General features: G+C 47.1%; 1 long non-coding RNA gene across 1 annotated transcript; it reads right to left on the bottom strand.

Moving 5' to 3' along the window:
* Positions 1–3,831: 3,831 nt before the first annotated feature.
* Positions 3,832–13,615, bottom strand: LOC134416665 (uncharacterized). The gene is made up of 3 exons (XR_010027317.1): positions 13,433–13,615; positions 5,214–5,317; positions 3,832–3,902 (listed from the first exon to the last, which is right to left on the bottom strand). It is a non-coding gene; the product is annotated as an uncharacterized LOC134416665 (long non-coding RNA).
* Positions 13,616–21,365: the final 7,750 nt, after the last annotated feature.

Genomic DNA, 21,365 nt, shown 5'->3' with positions numbered 1-21,365 from the left:
CCTTTGATGTTCTGCACTATGGGGGTCTGGGAGAACTCAGCAGCTTTCCAGATTTCCCTGACTCCAGTGCTACCACAGCTTGCCCAGCTCTCTGAGGGGAAGCTGGGGAAAGCATAAGATGCTTTTTAGGTGGAGGAGGTCCAGTAACCTGCAAAATTATGAATAGCTTTGTGCTACCCAAGGCTCAAAACCAATTGAGAGGGGAGAAAGAAAGCCAGCTCTAAATCTTTTCCCTATTAAAATAAAAGCTCTTCAGGTTTCTCTTCACATATTCATGTAAGGCAAGATGCACATGTCCAAATTTCAGCCATCAAAATTGTGGGTACCTCATCTAAATTCTTTCAGAGAGGGAAAACCAGGATGATGACTTTAGCTATGATTTAAGAATATAAATTAATGTGTGGGCACTGTGGACTCAAAGGCTTTGGGTCTGTTGCCACAGCCCATGGGAGCAGGAAGATTAATGTGCATCTGGGAAAGCAGTGTCATTTCAAACCAATGTACTGTTTGTCAAAATGAGTGTTGCCATAAATTGTTAAGAATTTCTTTTTGCCTTTTGCACTGAAAATTTTGAAAGAAAATCCTGACTTTGCTTTATGAGAGAGGCTCTTAGAAAAACAGATTTGCGCTCTCTTTTGTGGCCTTCACCATGCAAACTCTCTAACTGAAAGGACCTTTATGAAGAAAGGCAGCAGGATTGTGCTTTTCTTTTAGACAGAGAAAAGGCATCCTCTGCATTGTAAGGGAAATATCATTTGCAGCCCAATATAAGTATTTCTTTGTAAGCCTTTAGAGCCAAAACCAATTAAATTCAAACCTTTATCCATCAGTATAAAGTCCCACTTTCTTAGCTAATAAAACCTCTAAGAACATCCTGTCAACCATTGTAACATCACTGGATGAAAAGCTGCTTCTTATTACCTCCTTGTGTTTTCCCTTGTGTTAGATTAAGCATTTTGCAACAATTTACAATATAATTAAAATTTAGAGTCCTCTGGATGGGATGGAATAATTATAATTATTCATTGTGAAAATGGGTGTGGAAAAAGTCTTCTGACCTGTTCTTAATAACGTAGCTCACACTTCATTACAGTACATGCAATATTTAATTTGTGAAACCAGTGTCATTGTATTTGGACTCTGTGCTATCCATGATGGTGTGAGGAAAACAAGCAGCCTGTTAGCGTGGTGACCACCATTTCAGTGTGCTCAGCCTCCTGGCCACGCTGAAATCGCCAGCAAAGCAAAATAAATTGCTTTTGCTTAGCAGGAACAGCACTCTGATCTCACCCTCCAAACAGAGAATTTCCTGCTCCTGCTGCTCTGACTCAGCAGCTTGCTCTGAGCAGCAGGAAGAAAACAAAGAGGAAGAGGTCAGGGAGGAAGGCAGAGGTGGGAGCCCAGCTCTCTCTCATCCTCTCCTGCTGGTGCTCCTGCCGCAGCCTCGCACGTCCCGCAGCTCTGGTGCTTTGGGGCTGGACCTGCTCCTGGTGCTGGGATCCATCCATAACCCTGGCGTGGCTTTCCATACAGCCACAGCACTCCCTGCCTCCAGCCCCGCCCCAGGTCCACCTGCAGAGCCACTACTGGAAGAGTCCATAAAACACTCCAGTTTTTTAGGGGTGGGTGGAAAGATCCTGCATCATTTTACCTACTGGTGTGCACCATCCACGGCCATGGAAGTACACGGAATTCAGCTGACTCCTGTGAGCCCATCTCCTTCCCACTGACACACTGAACCTCCTCATTAAGGCAGATGAAAGGATGGCACTAGAGGCATGCAGGGGAAGAGTAATGCCAAGCTGTGGCAATTCCCTTCCCTTTGCATCCACAGCAGCCATGCAAGCCCAGCCTGCAAATAGCAAGGCAATGAATCACCCTGCTACTCTGGATGTGGCTTTTATTGCTTTTATGCTGATGCCATGGGTGTCAGTGAGGCTCCTCCTGATTTACTACAGCAGTCTGAGATGAACAGGAGCGTGTGAGGCTCATGCATCAGAGCAGTGTAATTGCAGCACAGCCTTCTGAAAAGGAAGGCACAGAGACAAAGATGTGACCTGGGAGCAGCACAGCAGAACTCTCAAAGTCTCAGTCAGCACTGGACTGAAGCTGGACCAGAACAAACAAGTTTGAGCAGAGGTCATGTGCTATTATATTGCTTACTTAAATGCCAGTTAAATATTATTTTTTCAATTTGTATTTACCTGAGGAATCAAATGTATGTACTGTTGGTGGTATTCAAAGTCTGCCTGCAAGCTGGTCTGAGCTCATGATGACAGATTTCCCAGTGGAATGCTGGCCCCCACTGCCAGCAGCTCATTGGTAGGTCCCACACCAAAACCTTCCCACCTGAGCATTTAACACAAACAGTTATTTACTGAGAGACTCGTGAAAAACAAATAAGAAGGGAAGGGAATTAGGAGTTCTCAGCTTTTCTGCAGTTGAGTTAGTACCCCCAGGGTGAGAAGCCCAGGCACCAATCATGGCACTCTGCAGGGAGAGCAGGGCTGCCCCTGCAGAGAGGCAGCATAAGGCTGGTTTGCCTCTCAGCTCCTCTGCTAAGTGAAATACCCAAATGAATATCCTCAAGTAGCAGTTCCAGCTTTTGGCTCAAGGCTCTAGAAATGCTGTCTCAGTGCTGGTACATTAACTAACCAGGGCTGGGGCCCCAGCCCAGACACTGGCAGGGAGGTGTCCACACTGGCATGCTCAGGGCCAGGAGCCCCAGTCCTTGGAGGCAGCCTGGAAGGGACCACCTTGTCCTTGTGATGTGAACTCTGTCCCCAGGCCAGAGCCCCCCGTGGTGCAGGGTGGGGATGGGGATGAAGGCTTTGCCGAGCTGGGATGGGACACAGCACCACACCCACCCCTGAATTCAAACTGGAAACCATCTCCCCTCTGCTGGGAAGGCAGAATACCCCACAGGTGACACTCAGGGAGCCCCCAGGGCTGCAGGATTTGCTTATGGCAGAGCCCTGTGGGGAAGTCCAGCAGCTGCCCCAACACTGACCTGCAGCCTCTGCACAGCCCTCATCTGGAGCAGCTTTGGCTGCAACCCAAAAGCATTCATCACTAAAAATTCTATGTCTATTTAACTACCCACCCAATTCTATGTCTATTTAACTACCTAGATAAATTATGTGAGTCAGCATGATAGCATCATTGACCCATGATGTCAGCACCTACTGCACCAACCCCTATCTGCCACATCCCCCCAGTCCAGGACTTTGCTCTTGGAAAGTTCTGTGCCTAATACAGGGCATTTGCCCATGCAATAAGGAAAGGGCATTGCAAATTTATTTTCCTAATTTTCCCTTTTTTTACTAGCAGCCCCAAGCAATGGGTTGACAAGAGGTTAATTGTATCTGATGTAAAATTTCCAGGAGTTTCATTTTGCTCTGCAGTGCACGTGTGACAGATATGAATTGTGTTTAGTACTCACATGAATACCAGGATAACAACCCAGAGAATCTCACTGCTTGGACTATGGAAATGGGAAAAAAAACCCTCTTTCTGCATGTGTATGGCTATTTCCTGTCATGCCTAGATCCAGCTGTACGCAATCCAAATATATTCCATGATTAAAAGCACTTTGCCTGATAATGTATTTGTAGACTTAACACTTGTGCTGGGTGCAGAGCTGAGCAGCCTGCTTTATTTCACAGGCAGGGGGTTTGGCAGAAGTTTGGCAGCTGCCTCCAGCTGTGGAGCTCTTTCTCTCACCAGGTGCAGATGGCAGCAAATCTCCTTCCTCCATGCTAAAATGTAAATTCCAGTCCTTTCCAGGCTACTGCACTGGATAATAACCACTCTCTTTCATAATAAGACTCACATATTCTGCCAGCAACATCCTCAGAAAGGGCAGAGGGAAAGGAAGAGCAAGAGACAGAGGTGGATCCAACCTGTAGCAGACAAGGCAAGGGAGAAAACTTGAGCACTGGTGTAGATCAATTAAAAAATTGCAGTTAAGCAGGGATTGTGGGGGTGGCAGGAATTAGATTAAAGAGGAATTAGATTAATGTGTATCATTTAAGAGGAGGCTGTTGATATGCAATGCTTTCATTTCCCTATTTAAATATCACTGTAGCAGCCAGCAAAGTGTGCAAATGCCTTCTCAGCAGGTGAGGGGGGTGCAGGGTACAGAATGCAGGGGGCCATGGGGAAGCCAACTGCAAGGAGCCAGCTGGGGAGAGCATTGGTGAAATCTGTGAATCAGTGCAGAGACAGCTTCTAACAATAGCCTTATCATCAATACCCATGTTTGCACCAGGAAAGAAACAGGCAGGAATGCACAGGTTCAACTGTATTTTCCTACATGTTGCTTATTTGGGAGAAAAACACATCACCCACTGTACCACCAGGGTCCTTATCCCCACACACACACACAGAGATTTATTGTTTGCCAATTGCAAATTGCTCACAAACACAGGGGCACTAAATTTAGGTTGAAGAGATGTTTCTTTGTTTGAAAACAAAACAAACAAAGCAAAATAATTACAGGAGTACTGCAAGTGAATACAATAAAAAGTCAAAACAGAGGCAAAATAACACTTTTCATGTCTAGAGCTCAAGCATTTCTGCAAAGCTGGATCAGGGTCAGTGCCTCCTCCTTGCTGAAAGGGAAAAAAAAAGCACTCTAATCCATACTAGAGGCTCCTGGGAGAATTCAGAAAACCTTCTGAATTTCTTGCCTCTGCAGACCCCACTGTAAAAATTTGAGGTGGGGATGGTAATTTTGAGACAGATTTTCTTCTCAGCATCATGCAATATAAAATACAATTCTTGATTTGCTTAAAGGCTTTGCATGCCAACAGAAAGCAGCCAGAGCCAGTCCTAAAATCTAACACCAAAAATCCACATCAGGCAAGGCCCATGTGACTCATTCCTCAAGCCCACACCAGCTCTTCCATGCTGGTTCTTCCCTACTGCCAAGACATGATATTCCATTTGCCACTTGGAGCTGGTGGGAATGCTGTGCAAGGTCCCAAGATTTCTAGCAGCCTCCAACCATAACAGCACTCCAGACAGTGAGTTTAGTAAACTGCTTTCAGCTTTGCAACTCTACCCTGAAATACATTAAAAGCCCAAATCCTTGTTTTCTGCCTGTAAACACAGAGGTGAGCACTGATTTGGGGGGGATGTAGAAAATGACCACCCAATGCCCCTCTGCCTGTTTCCCATGTGTTCCTAATATGTGTCCATGAGTCCCTCACCTTCAGCAAATCCAGGGCTGCCAGGGAAGGAGCTGGCTGAGAGGTGTGTTGGGATGCTCACAACAAACTCCTGCTCATGGCAGCGCTGTGGCAGAAGAAAAAATCTGCAGAAAGACAAGTGCATTTTAAGAAACAAGGGCAACATCATTAAAACTATTTCTTGTCCCCAAGTGACCAACTAAACTGTTGGGAGTGCAGACAGGAGCTCACATGCTCAGCATGAAGCAGCTACTTGGTGTCTCTGCAGAATAATGCAGCTGGAAAAATCACTGTGGGGACTCGTGGCTGGCCAGAAATCTGCAGGGGAGGCGTGATCTGACATGACAGGAGCTGGATGTCTAGGAGCAGCACCACCAGCTGGGGAAGAAAAACAGCAGATTCTGGGAACACTGGATGTGGGTTAAAACTCAGGGAAACTGGGTCTAGCTGTGAGGACTTGCTGCTGCAGGTTGGGGTGCTTTGGTGCACTGGCCTTTCCTCTGGAGCTCAGGAATAGCAGCTCTGGGGAGCCTGGGGTATGACCCCCTCAGACCAGCCTGCTGCTGGAGATTTAGGAAATAACAAGTATGGGAAACATCCCACTGACCACAGAGTGTTGGCAGTGCTGGGCAGCAGATCCCACCCAGCTGATGCTTGGTTAACCAAAGGGGTGCTCACAGCACAGGCACAGGGCTGAGAGCTGTACAGCAAGAATTGCTCTGGCTGTCCCTGAGTTTACTTTGTACAGACAAAAGCATCTGTTTTCTTTATAAGTTCCTCAGTCCAGGATCAGACACTCCAGGTTAATTTTGCTCACAGACCATTTTGGTTTTAGGTCTTCTAAAAATTTCTTCACTAACACATGCATTCTCAATTTATTTATTTCCTTGATTTTCTCAACAGATACCAGGAGGTTATATTCAAACCTCATGTGTGGTATTAGCTCTTTGTCAATATTTAAATTCTTATGGGACCTGTGTGGTCTTGAAAATGAAAAATTAGGTTAATCGTTTGACCAAATGAATAAAGCAGAGCAGCATCTCTGTGATCTGAACTCAGGCCTGTGTTCTCTGACAGGGAGGAGATGTTTTTTGTTCGTGTCACTGAGGCAACTTTCCCTCACACATCACTAGCTAGCCCCCTGGCATCAGTGCACGTGCTATCTCTGTCATTCCCTTACCTGCATGTCACCACCCTCTTGGTCCCCAGGGCAGGAGCTGGCAGCCTGCCTGCTGCCTTCAGCAGGTACAGCTGGGTGCCAGGCATGAATCCTGATCCTTGAATGTTGCCTCTGACTCAGCATGGACCCCACGATTAGTGCTTGGGAGAGGAGCACCTTGAGCCATCCCTTCACATCAGTGACTCCCAGATGACTCACGGTGATGAGCTGGCACGGCTCTGTTGGAGACTTTTGGGGAGCAGTGTGGGCCTGCCCACTCCTGCACAACCCTCTCCTGTGCCCAGCTACATGGGCTGTGCAGAGCAAGAGCTAAAGACACTCCTGAGCAGTGCGGGTCGGCAGCAGCCCCCAGGCAGCCATCCGGGGTCCTGGGGGGAAGCTGAATGTGGGTCCTCCCTGACAGGAACCCCTCTGATACCTGGCTCTCTTTGACTGGAAGTGGTCTCTGTTGAGTGGAAGGGGTCTCTACTGATTTTTCAATATTAACAGAATAGTCTAGTCACCTTCAAAAGTCAAAGGGGCTAAAGCTCCTTGACTGAGTGAAGGGAAAGGTGAAACAAAGCTCATGGTAGCAAAAATGCTGCAGATAGACTGGGAGTGATGCACAGAATGCAGGTAAGGGATTCAGACAGCCCAGTGCCACAGCTGCCTGTCATATGGGTATCAGCACATGCACCTGCACACCACCTCTGCAACAAGAGAAACATAAACCAAAATCACAGAATCATAGAAATGTTCAGATTGGAAAAGATGTCCAAGTCTAACCATTAACCCAGCACCACCACCATGTTTACAATTAAAGTGTCCTCAAGTGCCACATCCACACACTTTTTCAACACTTTCAGGGATGGTGACACCACTACTGCCCTGGACAGTCTGTTCCAATGCTTTGCAAATCTTTCAGGGACGAAAGTTTTCCTAATATCCAAACTAAACCTCTGGCACAACTTAAAGCCATTTCCTCTCACCCTCTCTCTTGCTACTTGTGAGCAGAGACTGACCTCCACCTGGCCACAGCCTCTTTCAGGGAGCTGTAGGGAGTAATAAGGTCTCCCTTGATCCTTCTTTTCTCCAGGCTAAACAACCCCAGTTCCCTCAGCTGCTCCTCATAAGAGATCTTTTCTGGACCCTGCACCAGCTCTGTAGCTCCTCTCTGGACTCCAGCACCCCAGTGTCCTTTCTGAAGTGAGGGGCACAGAACTGGGCACAGCACCCAAGGTGCAGCCTCACCAGTGCTGAGTGCAGGGGGACAATCACTGCCATGGCCTTGCTGGCCACACTACTTCTGATACAAGCCAGGATGTCAAATGTAAAAGAAGAGAAAACAGAAAAAGAATGCCTTGACTCTATCTTTCTGCTCATTCCTGAAGATGACAACTGATCTACTATGTTTTCTTATTGTATTTGCAGGGACCCCCGTGAAAGGGAGGAATGAAGGATCTGACTCCATGTTCTTAGAAGGCTAATTTATTACTTTATAATACTACATTTTATTAAAGAATACTATACTATACTAAAGAATACAGAAAGGATACTTACTCAATGCTAAAAAGCTAATAATGAAAACTCGTGACTCTTTCCAGAGTCTCGACACAGCTTGGCCCTGATTGGCCAATGAGTTAAACAACTCCCACCAGAATCCAATGAAACAATCACCTGTGGGTAAACAATCTCCAAACACATTCCACATGCGAGCACAACACAGGAGAAGCAAATGAGATAAGAATTGTTATCCTTTTCTCTGAGGCTTCTCAGCTTCCCAGGAGAACAATCCTAGGAGAAATGATTTTTCAGAGAATGTGAATGCTACATTTTCTATCAAAAAAAACTCCTATGCCCCTCAAACTACAAGACATAGTTTGCTGGGAAGCACTGGCAGGAGCCATCCTGGAGCTTGTCCTTTAACTCTTCATCACAAGAAGAACACGATCGCTGCTGCTCCTTGGTTACCAAGGCTGCAAAGGTGATATGGATGGGGAGTGGTTTTTCACACTCTGAGGGAAATCCCCACTCAGGGATCCACCTCAGTGCACTGGTGATGCCCTCCCCTCCTGTCAGTGCCCTGCTGTTCCTGTGAGGCCTCTCCCAGCCCTCAGCTTCAGCCTGGAGAGCCGTGTCTGTCAGTCCTGGTGCTGCAGCTGCACATCCAGCTGTGCTCATAGCTAAGCTTGCTCAAAGCTCTGTCCTCATTCACAGCTGCTCATCACAGCATGGGCACTGTTCTGCACTTGCAGGGGTTCACTTTGCTTCCCATGGCTCAGGGAGCCCAAAGGATTTGGGCATTTCACTCTACATTGTGCTGCTACCATCCAGCCAGGCTCTGACAGACAAGCACTGGCAAAACTTGTGCTGCTGCTGGTGCAGCACCCACTCTAATAACAATACACCCTTCTGTATTGTTATTACAGTAAATAACCAGAGACACCATAACTTCTCTGAAGTGGCTTTAGGCTACAGCCTTTTGTCCCAGTAGGCCTTGCCAGCTGGCAGCCAGCAGCTGGTGGCAGGTTGAGTTGCCCTTTCATTTGGGTAAGGTGAGTTTTTGAGGATCTCAGAGTTGGGAGCACAGCTTGACACAGCAACGCCTTCCAGTACTGGGCAGGCTGGCAAGCCAGACCATGGGCACCCCAAAAGCCCCAGAGCAGTGCTGGCTGGTGCAGGTCCCTGCTTGCAGTGTGAGGGCAGGGGCTTCAACCTCCTCCCATGGATGATGGGCTGCAGGGGGACCCTGCCAGGTGGACTGAGCTGTTTCACACTGAATGGAGAGCAGCACCAATCTGCCAAATGGCCATGTGAAGCTATATATGAAAATGCTGAGTGAAAGACATAAAAGGGTTCTTTAACCAGCCTGCCTTACAAGCGATGTAAACTCTGTGTGGTGATGAGGGAAGCAAACCCCACCAAGGTTTTGTTTGCTGGGATGTGCAGGACTCTCCTGTCTGGAGCAGGGTTGTCCTGCACAGCATTCCTCCACACACCATGAGGTTCCTCACAAAGGCAGGGGCTGCCCAAATCAGACCCTGGGCCCTGGGGAGAGCCTCTGCAGGTTTGCTCACGTGTGAAGCACACGAGGGGAAGTCTGGAGGCACTTCAGCCATGTGTTGCACTGCAGCAAGTAATGTGAGGAGCTGATGTGCAGGGATTGTAATGCCTTGGGAGGCTTGGGAAAAAGTCTCCCTCATGTTTTCAGAAATGATGATGTATGTTCTATCTATCCACTCCTCATCAAATGCTGTCAAAACTTCAGCCTGCACATCTCTGTTCTTCCACATCCATCCTCCACCACAACCCACTGGCCACCAGCCTTTGTCACAAGTGGACTTTTGCTTTCTTTTCTTCTTTTAAATGTGAAGCTGTTGACAACCAGCTTTCTGTCTGAAAGGCAAATGGTGACTCACAGCCCTTCCCACCTCTGCATCCAGGAGAGAGCTGCTCCCTTGGAGTGGCACTCTGCAAACAAACCATGGGGGATGGGGAGAGATCCCATCATTCTATCAACACATTCTCTCTCCAGGAAATTTAAGGCTTCCAGCTGTTTTAGAAAAATGGGCATTTTTATTAGCAAATTCTCTTGTCCTGGAAGCAACTCTTTTCATTTGCAGCTTCACATTCATCAGCAATGTCCCTGACATGCAAAACCATCATAAACTGCACCAAGCTCCATCGTGCTCTGGGCCATCACCTTCCCAGCCGATGCTGCACCAGAGCTGCAGCTTCCCCTTTCCTTTCCCCTTCCTCCTTCTTGGTTTTCAGTCTGACCCCAGTCCTACACTTTATTTTATAGACAAACAGACTTTCCCTGGGTGGAAGGGAGGGAAAGGCACATCTGGGGCTCAGGATGGGGGAGTCTTCATAAGTTGTATAAACCAGGGGAGGCAGGAACAGACAAATTTGCATCAGGTCTTTTATCCTCTGACCACATTCCCACTGGAGAAGGTAAAGTGTGTGAGGACACACTGCCCAAATGATGCTGTACCATATGAGCTGGATCCCTGTGTGGGGAGAAGAGGCAACAGAGAACAGTTGATATGGCTGGCTAAGACCATCTAAAAGGCTGACCTTTTATTTAATTTTTATATTTCTGTGTTACTGCCTGCCTTTATTTGCTTGCTGCCTTTCAAAATCAAAACACCAATTGTTTCCTGCTGAATTAGCCCTCATTAGAGCACTGGAACCACCACAGCAGCAAATGTCTGTCCAAGGAGGGTTTGCTGAAGAATGCTGTCCAGCCATGTTGCCCTGGCAGGGACGAGTCTCCTGGCCAAAGGAACATTTGCTTTGTGCCCCAGAGATACCCCAGACAAAGGGAAATGTGAGTGAACCTGCACATCTTCCACTTACACTCAGCCTTCCTGCAGCTCCTCAGGAGAGAGGAGGGCAGCTTCTGCATTTACCTGCTGGGTTATTGAGGGGACAGGGCACCTCTGATCCTGTGGCTGTCATTCCACACCTCCTGGTGTTTGCTGCTGGGAGAAGGACTGAAGCAACTGCCTCCTCCCAGTCACTGCACAGGGCATCTTAGGTGTTTAGAAAGCACCAAGGGCTGTGCTCTGGAAGTGCCTGTTGAGTCCTGTATTTTCCTGGCCTCTTGGTTAAATCTGCCATGAGAGAATTAAACGAGGCAAGGAATCTTCTAAAGCATTTATGTTGCGTTTTGCCCTTCTGTATATTACAAATTGCACATTTTGGGACAGGAGTTAGCATGTCAGATTGCTTTTCCAAATAATTATGCATGATACACTCCCTCAGCCAGCCTCTGGTGACTCAGCAGGAGGTAAAGCTTTGAATAGGAAGGAAAAAATCTCTCAGACACATTTCTATGGGCTCTGGGCAGCCACCAAACAAACATCAAGTCTAGCCTTTTTGTACTGCTGTCTGGCTGCTGAATCCCACATCAGATGCAAGGAAGGGAGTTTTGTGACAAAGAAAGCTGCAGAAGATAGTCTGCTTTGGAGAGAAGAGGGGATTTTAGTGGTTTTGGTGCTGTCTCCTATTCCTTGCTTTGCTTTGCTGTTCTGAACCACCAGGTCCACCAAAATGACTTGCAAAGAGGGAAAATAATCTTCTTGAGGGTAGGGCAAAACTTTACACTGGGTTTGTGGTGTAATGTTGTGTACTGGGGATGGCCCTGCTGAAGAAGAGCCCCAGCAATGGGGACTGTCCCCCTCCCGTGTCTCCCCGTGCTGTGACCGAGGGGGACCCGAGGGAAGGGACAGATCCCAGTGAGCACCAGGGCGTCCCAGCTGTGCTGCTGGAGCTGGCAGTGGGGCTGGCACAAAGCTGCAGAAGGGGAGTGCCCACCCAGCCACCTGGCTTTGGTTTTGGAGCCTGGCTGGGGAGCAGTGGGGTTCAAGTTTAATTAAGCAGTGCCTCAGAGAAAAAAGAGCCACTGAGAGTCTTGCTATCAGATGTGATTTCACAGGAGCCCGAGAGCATGACCTCTTTTTAAGCATCTTTATTTTTGCCTGGCTAATGAGCGTGTTTCCTCACAGAAAAGCAGATTCCCAATGGGAGGGATTGCAATATATTCCCTTTGCTCTGGCAGCAGTGCTGAAAGGGGGTGGCACAGGCTCAGGCACGCAGCCCCAGCGGGTCTCATCCTGCCTTGGGGTCACGAAGCCTGATGGCTTTTCCAACCCATCCTTCTCTCACAAGGAGAGGTCAGGGCCACCAGGCCCAGCCCACGGAGCCATGACATGCCCAGGAACATCCCCTGTTTGTCCTGTGTCCCCACCAGAGCCCCAGCACTGGAGAAGTGGTCACCAGGTGTGGCAGCTGCACTAGCAGGACCTGCAGGAGGAGTCACAGATTTCCATAGGAAACCAGAGCAGCAAATTGTTAGGAAAGCAAATAATCCAAAACAAATCCTTCTCCTTTATTCAGTAATGGCACACAGGCACAGAACAACAGTGGGGCCAAATCTCTGCAAGTTTGGATGCACAAATCCCTTTTCTTACTAATGAGAGCAAAGTGACACATGTGAGCTATGACATGTCTGGTTACAAGACCCCATTCCCTTGATCAACAGGAAAATCCAGTCTAGGGACTCTTAATATGGGAGGATCAAGAGCCAACTGAGATATAGGAGACTGGGAAAAATGCAAGGCTTGAGAGAAAAAAAAATCCTGCTTAATTAATATCTTTTTTTTATATGGAAAACTGTATACTTGGAGAAGAAATGTAGAAGAAACATTCTTGTAAATCAGTTTTGCTCAGAGTGAACAGTGAAGGTTAGAGAAATGTTTAACACGACATGACTGCTGCCATTCTCAGCTCTTCAAAATGCTTTCAATAACTAAAATATTTCAAATGAAGGTCTTTTATTTCAAACCTTCATGGTATCAAGCAATTAAAATGCTTACAGAGTCTCAGCTTCAATACCTAATTTAATGATGGTTTTGGCTGCTGTTGTGTCAGCTACCTCACAGACACTATGGAGAGAGAGAGAGCAAATGTTAATTTTTCAAGCTTTTGCTCTATTCTCTTAAATTTGTTGATATCTTGTGGTAGGATACAGCCTTCTTTCTTACTTAAAAAACAGCTAGATGTCTCCTTTTAATTTTTCAGCATTTTCCTTTCCTTAAGTTAGAAATATATTAGTAGGCAACACATGTACAAGTACCTAGCATATAGTGGTCATGTCTCTCACAGTTTGAAAATAAAAACTGAAACTCAGCTTTGTAAATGTATCCATCAGCTCCTCTGTTGAGCTAACTGCATAAATCATATTTTCACCCGTAAAGAATTAAAAACCCAATAATTCTTATAAGCAGCATAACTACTGAAATTATTTGAATTTCCTAAATTTGATGGGTTTTCAAAAAAATATTTTCCTCCTTAAGCCTTTAAAACTTCCAGAGATTTTCCATGTCTAGGCAGAACAAGATTTCCCTGTCAGACCCCTGGCATCACATATTCACACACACCAGCCATCTTTAGCCCTGATGTCCCCAAACCAGCCCTGCTCCTGAAGCCAGGGGAGCATTTTGTCTGCCTTCCCCCAGGGCCTCCACTCACCCTGCCCACCTCTTCACCACCACCTCCCTCCATCCCCAGGCACCTTGGGAAGGGGTTTGGTGTCATCAGGGGATGCTGGCTGCTCTCCTCTCCCATGAAATCCAGCTGGAAAGCAGGATCCACAGACCTGCTGAGAAATGCCAGTTTTGTGGGAGGGTTAAAAGGGGCTAGCTCCCTCCAACCAGCTGTACTGCAGGCTTTTTGGATCAAAAACAGTCACCCTGGAGAGCTGTTTTGCAAAATTTCAGTTGAAGAGACTGTATTGCAGTGAATGCTGTGCCTTCCCCAGAAAAGGATTGGAAAGTCATCCTCGTTTCCATGGATACCCTGTAACAGGACTGAAAACAAAGCTGTACTTTTTGATATGGCTCCCTGAGCCTCCCTGTCTGTCCTTATGCCCAGGGAAGGGACAAACAGCCTCTGCAGCATGAGGGGGTCACGTCCACATGAAAATATCCACACTTGTGGCTGAGCAGGACTGAAACTTTGTCAGGGCATCTGTCTTTTGCATGGAAACCCCAAGGAGGCTGAGCAGTGCAGGGCTGGTTCTCCCCTCCCAATTAAATCTAGCTGAGTCCATGTTTTATATATGACCTTGAGGAGCTATTTGATCAAATAGATTTTATTGCATTTCTCCATGAATGTCAGCATTACAGGGCATGCTGAAAAAACCACAGCAAAACATAAATAAAATAGATAACACTTTGTGGGCATCACATAACTGGTGATATTCCCTCTGTTGCCAGTGACATGAATCTGCAGCAGCTGGGCTCTGGGTTGTGGTGAAATGGGGCTGCAGGCACAACCACATGGCCCCAAAGCACTTGTGAGTCCAGCTCAGTTCTGAGCTTCTCCTTCCAGCAGAGATGCAGAAATCCAGCTCCTTACCCACTGGAAAGGGCTGAGGTCCAACATTCCCAGCTTTACACACCTCTGTGCTTGCTCATTCCCAGTTCCCAAGCACAATGGCCACTTTTAAGAAACCACACTCTGCTCTGTGCCAGGCTGCTTGCTGCTCTCTTTCTTCTCCCTCAAGAAGATGTTTCACATGAGTTGCTGCAACCTTGATGCTGATGAGTACAGCTAAGAGAGGGTCAGCTATTTTATTCTTCAGTGGCCTCATGTAGACTCCATCCCAGAAATATTCCTTGCAGCAGTGTTGCAAACCATTTCACAGACAGTCACATCTCATTATTCACCAATGTGTCTCTCATGGAAGTGCTCACAGAGCTGTAGAAGTCCAGATTCTGTTGTGCCAGCTGCTGGCCAGGGCAGAGCTAAACCTGCAGGCACCCTACTCTTAGCACATGCTGAGCCACAACACTGCCTCCCCAGGACTGCTGTAGAGTAACAGCAGGACAACCCTGATGAAGGGGAGAAATGATGCATCTGACTCCATCTTATCAGAAGGCTCATTAATTACTTTATTATATTATTTTATATTACACTGAATCTAAACTGAACCTGCACAAGCACTCAACTCCACTGCCCAGCAGCTCGTGACTGTCAGCCAACAGCCCAACACACACACCTGGATTCAACTGGTCAGTGAATCAGAACACTCACACCAGAATCCAATTACCAATTCCCTTCAGGTAAACAATCTTCCACAATTCATTCCCCTTGTTCCAAAACACAGGAGCAGTAAATGAGATAAGAATTGTTTTTTCTTTCTCTGAGGTTCAGAGAATGTGAAGCCCAGAAAATCCTTGGGAAGTTGTGCCTTGCTTTTCTCGGTGAAGAGAAATACAGCCACACTGCTGTGCCTTGTCTTGGTCATCTGTGATGTTATTTGGAAAATAAAATGAGAAAACACGGGGTATACTAATGTTAAAAACAGAGAGATGTCAATATTGGTGGTATGTGAGTACTGCAATAATCCTTGGAAGAAGCTATTGTGTTGTAAGGAGCTTTGTTTATTCTGTTGGATGGGAAGAAGCTTTGTGTGGATGTAGAAGGACCTGATGGAGCTTGAGCCCTCGTTCCAGCCAGGGATTCTGTTCCAAGCTTGGCAGCCCACCCTAGGGCTCATCAGTCTCAGATCTTCAGTCTGAAAATCCCTTGGGACTTGGGAAGAACAGCAAGAACCAGAGCCCACAGCACAAGCACCCCACTGCTTTACCCTACCGTTGGACCTGGACTTGCAGGAAGGCAAAACACTTAATGAGCAGAAGTCAGCACAAGGGAGGGAGACAGAGAGTTAATTTAATATTCAAGATAACAAGTGTAAAGTGTAGCTTGCAGAGATTTTCTTCCAATATTATCTCCTGTCATTTAGGAATTGTATGCACACAGAGGCCTGCACGAGATACAAAGTGGTGGGAGGTGGGTTTGGCATGGGCTCCAACAGATGCATTACACACGCAGGGAAGAGGCACCAAGTCAGCTGCTCAGATCAGCCCTCACAAGTGCCAATAAAGTCTTTATACCATGCCATTAAGCATTCACTGTGCACCATCTGGACTGCAGGAAAGCTAATTTTGGAATGTTTTCAACACAGCACTTTATAATCTCTGGTGCATTAGTTTCCTAGTTACCTGCAGGGCAGTTTTGCAGGATTCAGAGAGAAATGGTAAAAGGCACAAACAAACTCAGTCTGTAGCTAGGTGGTTTTAAGTCCTCCATCCTGGACTCATGCAACCCCTAAGGTCTCCATCACTGGGAAGTTGCAGAGTGCCCCAGCCCCAGTGGATAAGCTCTCCTTTTCCAGCCAAATATTGGAATTCCTTTCTTAGTACTTTTTTACACATAGCTGATGTTAGCCAAACCTTCATGACCAGTAACAATGGAGACAGAGACCAGAATCCTAAATGACAGAGTGGAGGAGGATGAGGAGGAGGAGGAGGAAGAAGCCAGCAGGTGGACAGGGCTGTCTGTGCAATCAGTGTCTCTTTGGACTGTTTTGGGGTTCCCCAGGCTCCAGTGGTTTCCTGGCTGCAGTAGGCAGTGTTATTTGTTCCTGCCTGCCCGGGCATGGTCCCTCTCTCCAGGCATGCAGCCTGCACTGCCCCACGCCGGCACCACGGGTCACCCTCTGCCTCTCCTCTGGATGGAGGGAGGCTGCTGGGACAGATGAGCAGCCCGTGTGGATTGGATCTGCTCTTCCAACCTGAAAACAGGCGTTTTCCTTTCGTCCCTCTGAGCACAGGGGAGCAGTGCAAGGAGCCCCAGCGCTCTGCTTCCCTGCAGGACACTCAGTCTCAGGTCTGCAGGCAGGAGCCCTCCTGCCCTTGCTCTGCTTTTGTAATCAGAAAAGCTCTGGTTAACGCACCTGATTTATCCCTGCTCAGGCCAGGTAGAATAATGCTTTCCTTAGGTTCTTGTCTGCAGCTTTTAATAGCTAAAGGCATTTGGCTGCTCTTCTGCTGGCTTGGACCCACTGCTACCTTAGTGAGATCTGCAATTTCATGGAACCTTCCCCTCCCCAGGATGGTCATTAACACCTGCAGAGCCATAGCTGTGCACATAGGCACCCACACATCTTTTGGGGGAAAAACACCTGAAAATAGGTGTCCAGTTCCTCGGCTGTTCCAATGGCCTGGAAAGGCTCGGGATGGCCTTGGGGCAGCCCGCACTCCAAAGGACGAAAGGAGTCTTCAGGTTTTTCGTTCTTCAGTGTTGTTTATTAATTCTTATCTACAATATTTTCCCCCGGCCGGACAGAGGTCCCCACAGCAAGCCAGCCATGAGCACACTGCGTGCCCTCGGGGCGGTCACTCATCTTTATACTAAAAACTACGTGTAAGATATTTACCTTTTCCCCCCAATACCTTTCACCCTTATTGACACGTGCACATTCAGTAAGAACCAATCCCAAAGTGCCACCACCACCACTGAAGATGGATGACAAGAAGAAGAAGAAGGAGGACAGGACAAGCCCTAATTCCTCCATCTTGTCCCCATAGAACCCCCCTGTACCGAGATTCTAAAACCCGTGTTTCACACTATAATTAACCTATCCCTTCACCATTTATCCCCGAGTGATCCTCCCATCCTCATACAGCTGTCACGTCCTGTGCAGGATCAAAGTCCAACCACCAAACACTTCTGGCAATGTTCCAGAATCTCCGAGCCCCCCAAGGGTTGTCTCGGTGACTCTGCACATCAGGACTGCTGTGCTGAGTTCCCACAAATAGGGACTGCACGTATAAAATGGCCACGTCTCACATATTAAGTGGGTTTTCTCTTTTTTCTCTTTCTCTTTTTCTAGCTTCTTTGTAACAGTGTATTTGCCTTTTTTCACTTCACATGTAAGGAAGCCCAAATCTGGCTTTAGCTAAGGAAGGCTTGGGATTTTTATCCAGCTTTGAGCTGTTGTTTTGTGCTGACTTCTCCTTGGAAAGACTCAGCTCCTCCCTTCCACCTCAGAAACTTCTTTAATTTTTAGGCATAGAAAAACCTTCACAATGTGCTTGGCTGCTGTCAGTGCCACAGATGTGTCCTTTTTGGCACACCAGTGTGAGGGCAGCGGGGAGGTTTTGCCCTCTGCGCTGGTGCAGAGGGCAGGTACATGGAGAACACTCTGTCCCTGAGGCGGGGGTCTGGGGGAGCACCCTGCATAGCCACAGCCTACCCCTGTCCCTGGTTGTTGAGGTGGTATCTCCATTCCAAAAGTTGGTGCAGTGATATGAATCCCTTGAGTGCATATGTGTGAGTAAATATAAAAATAAACTGAAACATGGTTGTCCAAGGTGTATAAGGAAGCAGCAATACGAGTCAATAAGTTGTCTCCTATTAGAATTGCTCCCATCCTAGTGTTATGATTAAGTCATGGGTAAGTCAAAACCAACTGCTCATAAGATGTAACATCAACCTTCCTCCGGATTCCCCTTTTACCTGCACAGGCACTGATCCCCTTGGCTGGGTACAGCACTGGAGAAAGATGAGCTGCATTCTTTCTCAGGCATGGACAGGTCCGTGTCCACACTGGGGGAAGCTGGGGGAAAGTCCTGTATTGAGGGCTGGTTGGCAATATCATGAGAGTTTCTCAATTCAGTTAATCAGAAATTTCATTATAGCATGCAGGGTTTGAGCAACCACCCCAGACTGCAAGATGTTCTTCAAGAGAGGAGGTGCAGCTTTATCATTTTAATGTTGGCAAAGATAACCTCCACTTTCCTCTGCACTAAACCCCCATGGGTCACCCCAGCCCTTTTCTACCTGACTCAAAACACACTCACACCCACTCAGTCCCTACCCAGCACCAGTCACATCCCTGTGATTTCCAGATCTGAATAATTTCATGGGTCTCCCTGGTGCTTTTCCTGCTTTTCCCTTCCCCTTGGAAATTGCAAAAGGGAAATCAGAAGCAGGAAACTGTCAATTAGCATTGCTAAAAAAACAGCCTAACAAGGCTATCATCAGATGGAAATGAGATGCTTCCCATACCAGCAGCTGCAGGCTACTGGGGATACAAATGTTTGTATCAGTCTTCTCAATGGTAAATTATGCTGGTCCTCACCTGGTGGGGGTTAAGGGGAAGGGTCTCTGTTGCCCTGAGGCTAGCTGGAGTCTGTGGTCCTTGGATACCCTTTCCCCCGAACCTGCAACTGCAAAACCACCCAGAAGATGATAACCACAGCAGAAAAAGCAGGGAGACATGATGCAGAAAGTTTGCCCATGAGGGAAACTGCAGGGGAGCATGGAGTTTTACTAAGAAACCTTAGTATGGCAAAAGATGAGAGAAAAAGTCTCTTTCTCACTATTTCAAGAAGTCCTACTGTTAGTTATTTTGACTTGGTCCTCCTCCTACCCAAACCTCATCTTTTGCTGAGACAAGGTAGGTATAAACAGCTCTTTCACAGCCAGCATTTCTCCCAGGGATGGTCAAACCTGGCCCAGCCAGAGAGGGACAATCTGGGCTTGTCTGCATGAGCAGCTGCACTTATTAACCACACCAGTGCGCTGAATAGCCACCAGTCATCCACCAAGCATGGACACACTTCCCTCAGTGCACTCAAACATGAGGATAACATATCAAAAGGGGAATCACTATGCTTCCATAAACTATACCTGTATTTTATGTGTTAGCTGGGTGGTGGAACCCTCAGCCTCTGCAATATCTGGAGAAACTTGTGGATGCAAAGTGGAACACAGGCTTGGACCAGTTCACAGTGAGGCCCCCACATACCTCTGCCTTTGAACCACTGCCAGTGGTGAGGGATGCAAAGCCACTGTGCTGGCTTCACATTGTGTGTCTTGTGATAGGGGGGCTGCATTTCACATTAACCTTACTCCTGTGACAGCCCTCCTTTGCTGTCATCACCTGGGGCTGCAGGTATGGGGTGAAACAAATGACCTTCAGAGTCTAATAAATGGCTCAGGAGATGCTGGAGCGGCAGCTGACCAATGTTCAGAGACTGACCTTGCAAAATGAGGCATGGAAATGGGTCAGATTTCCAGTACAGAAAGTGCTTCCTCAGTTTGTGGTTGTTTTCTTTTTTTCTCGATGTGTAAATTCTGTCTAAGGATGTGGAAGGTCTGGGGCAGAGCATTAGCACATTGTCAGCCTAATCACACAATAAAACCTGCCACTGTGAAGCCACAATAACCATTTATGGAGAGAGATGATGCTGAAAAAAAGGTTGTTTACAGCTTATCATCTCCTCTGTCTGAAAATCACCCAAAGAGAGGAAGGAACTGAGAGAGGATGCATTTGGTGATTTAATGTTTAAATAAGAGCGTGAAATGGGTATTTCTGTCTCCACTCAAGAGGGCTCAAGATTTGATTCCTCAATCTCCCTGCAGCCACCTTTATGGGATGAGCACATGGGCCCATGCCCTGGGTGTCTCCTGAAATGGGTGCTAGCAGATGGGAAAAAATCCATGGGAATGGGATGCTTGTCCCACTTATAACAGTAGTGGAATGGGGAGAGGTAAACCCACATTTTCAATTACTTATTTCATCAGGATTGTGTTATTAGTGTCTACATAATGGATGAGTCCATCATGTCAATGGCTTTAGGAAGGGCAGGCATTGTGGAAGGAGCAGATCCCAATTTTCATTTCTATTTCCAGCACTTTGTAAATCTATGCACTCCTGGTCAGTGTAGGTTCATACCCACACAGCTGTGCAGCTGCAGTAGCAGTAACACACCACCAGCCTGGATTTTACATGGATCAAAAGCCTTTGACAAGGTCCTCCAAAACACCCCTCTCTGGATGGAGAGAGATGGATTCAGTGGATAGACTAGTGGGTAGATAAGAAAGTGGTTGGCAGACACATCCAGGGGATTGTGGTCAAGAGCTCAGAGTCCTGATGGACATCAGTGACCAGTGCCCATATTGGGACCAGGGTTATTTAGTATCTGCATTAATGACATAAACAAAGGGATTGAGTACACACTCAACAAGTTTCCAGATGGCACAGAGCTGAGTGTTGCTGTTGACACACCTGAGGGATGGGATGCCATCCAGAGGGACCTGGACAAGCTCAAGAATTGGGCTCATGGGAATCTCATGAGGTTTAACATCAACAAGTGCAAGGTGCTGCACCTGGGTCAGGGTAACCTCTGGTATCAATCCAGGCTGGGCAGTGAACAGATCCAGAGCAAGCCTGCTGAGAAGGACTTGGGATGGCATTCTGAGCCATGCATAATTTAATCCCTTTAGAATTATGAGCTACATCAATAGTCAAAGAAATAATATCCTATGTATTTTGATTAGTTTAAAGAAATTGATACCTTCTTCCAATTACTAGAGCTACTGGTATCTAGCTCCTATATAAAGAAACATTCCTTAATTTCCAAACAAATTGTACGTTTGGGCTAATCAGCCCTTGTATAGCCTCTGCAAGGTAAATAATTATGATCAATGCAGAGTAGCAGGGAGCATTTAGAGGCACAGAAATAAAATAAAAACTACGAATCACAGCAGTTGAAATAAGAGTGTCAAGGCTTCCCATGCCACCTGCAGCACTGTGCCCTTCCTTTAAAAATCGAATATAGGTGCCCAACTGCATTACACATGCACCTGCC

The sequence above is a fragment of the Melospiza melodia genome, chromosome 3 (assembly GCF_035770615.1).
Source record: "Melospiza melodia melodia isolate bMelMel2 chromosome 3, bMelMel2.pri, whole genome shotgun sequence".
Taxonomy (NCBI): domain Eukaryota; kingdom Metazoa; phylum Chordata; class Aves; order Passeriformes; family Passerellidae; genus Melospiza; species Melospiza melodia.
The sequence above is the reverse complement of the archived record's forward strand: the minus strand, read 5'-3'. Positions and strand labels throughout refer to the sequence as shown.